This window comes from Mytilus californianus, unplaced genomic scaffold (genome assembly GCF_021869535.1).
Source record: "Mytilus californianus isolate M0D057914Y unplaced genomic scaffold, xbMytCali1.0.p SCAF_7, whole genome shotgun sequence".
NCBI lineage: Eukaryota > Metazoa > Mollusca > Bivalvia > Mytilida > Mytilidae > Mytilus > Mytilus californianus.
In genome coordinates this window covers 100,781,463-100,783,708 of record NW_026262723.1, presented here as the reverse complement: position 1 = coordinate 100,783,708, position 2,246 = coordinate 100,781,463, and positions in this window count along the sequence as shown.

The following is a 2,246-nucleotide window of genomic DNA, read 5'->3' as shown; positions in this document are numbered from 1 at the left end:
TGTGTGCGTCGCGTGATCTTGAAGAACCAATCGGATTTTTGTTTACATTGCATCATTGTTTTTAACTCGAATAATTACAGCGCCCCCTTACGGTCATTGTCCTCCAGTTAATGTAGTGATCGTTAGGGAGCGTAATATAACGACTGGATTATTCGGGTTACATTGTTTTGACATGTTAGAAGGGGAAACATGTTCTAAGTTTTATTTTCAAAATAAACGAACGCTGCATCAGTTAATTATATTATAAATGCATAAAAATATTCCAAATAAATTATCGCTTGTCATGTGTGCTATTGTCATTACGGGTGCCAGGTATCGGCCGTTCGCGCCCAATACACGTTCGCATCCTAGCCTGGGATCCTGGCCAACTGCTTGCCTATCGACGAAGTATTAGATTGGGTCAGGATGCAGTGGCGGATCCAGAGGGGGGCGTAGAGGGCGTACGCCCCACCTTTGCTTGCACTTTTTTTTTTTTGTAAAATGATTAATCAGACTAGACTTCGTGAACTTTGCCATTTCCCGTGTATTTAATTTTTATGCGACAATTCTTTACTTATAAAGATATTGTTCGCTCGTATTTACTGTAATATATTATTGATTATGTCAAAGTCATGTGATTCTCTACTGTGGAGTTGACCAGTTCGTCGAAAAAAACGTCACTCAGTCATTTTGAAATTCAAATTACAGTAACACATTGCTTAGGCTGAGGATGACAAGCATGACGCCTTCAAAGCGACAAAGTATTGAGCAAGAACGTATTGACTTCTATTTCACAATCCAACCCAACAGAAAGTAATACTCTATTACACTCTAATGAAAAAAAAGTTCCACAGCAATATTATTTACCTACGAAAACATGTTTAACCCCACACGCCCCAGCCCATTAATAACATTGCTGAATAGTGACCCCAGTCAGTAAGCTCTAGATATAGATTTAAAGTCTAAGGTACGGACCATTTGATCTGAGGGGGCAGTCTGAGATATTTTAGAGAAAAAATTCTGACCCGGATTTTTGCCTTAAACAAAAATTCTGGCCGTATCTGGATTGAAAACAATAATCTTGTCCACTTTTGCTATTAGAAAAAAATATTTTCAACAGAATTATTTAGCATTAGATAAACATGATGAATAAAAAACGGGCGAAATTTTTTTTGGGGGTTGCATGTGAATCCCATATCTGACCGGAATGTCTGTTTCGTCGAACTGATATACTGAATACTTTTTTCAAAGCCCGACTGCAACCTGCCTGCTGGGTGTGGCCTATATGTCTCCATGTGTCGACCGTCATTCACAACTTCATTGTCATTTCCGACTCATTCGTAGCCTTTAGTTCATTTGGAACCCCTCGCTTCCCTTGTTAGGTGAAACATTTCAACCAAACATTTGGATGAAAATTGCTTGTTTGTCTTTCTTCGTGTCGGTCGTATTGAAAATTTCATTGAATAGCCGTATATCTTGTTTACAACAAGAAATCTGTGAGGTTATGCTAACTAACCATACAACAAACGAGAATTTTCCATGTCCATTTTTTACTGACAAATCCCACATCAAATATATTAATTAGTACATAGCTTTGGATTCATCCAATCATTTCATAATAGACAATTGATGGAGAGAATACGGCACCAAAAATATCTACCCCCTACACTTTAACTATAAAATGCATTTTACACTTATTTTATTTTTTTTAGGCAAAAAAAGGTCCAAAATTTTTTTCGCCTCGCTCCGCTCGGCAAACTTTAATACTACGCCCCCCCTTTCCAAAATCCTGGATCCGCCCCTGGGATGCCAGGCTAGTTCGAACCCCACATGTTCGATACTTGGGTCCGTTCGCACACTATTTTTTATTCAAATACCGGTTGAATAATTAGATTTATTTTAGATTTATATATATAAAGAATAAAAATTCGGGAATTTAATCTAATTCAATATTTTATTGGAAAGAGTACATATGTTGCAGAGTGGCGTAAAATGGGAGGGAGGTGTATCTGCACGGAAGAACGCGAAATAAAATTGCCATTTAACGATGAACGAACAATTAAAAATTTCTTGCACGTTGATCTTTTTACCGATTTCACGAGACACGGTAAATAACGAACTTTTTTCACGGCTGCACGTGAAATAAAAATGGCAAAACACGTTGCACGAAATACCTTTACCACACAGGCACTTGTCTCAGAAAAAAATTACCTATATACCTTAATATAACACTAAGGTATATAGGGGGGAAAAATTCTGAGACAAGT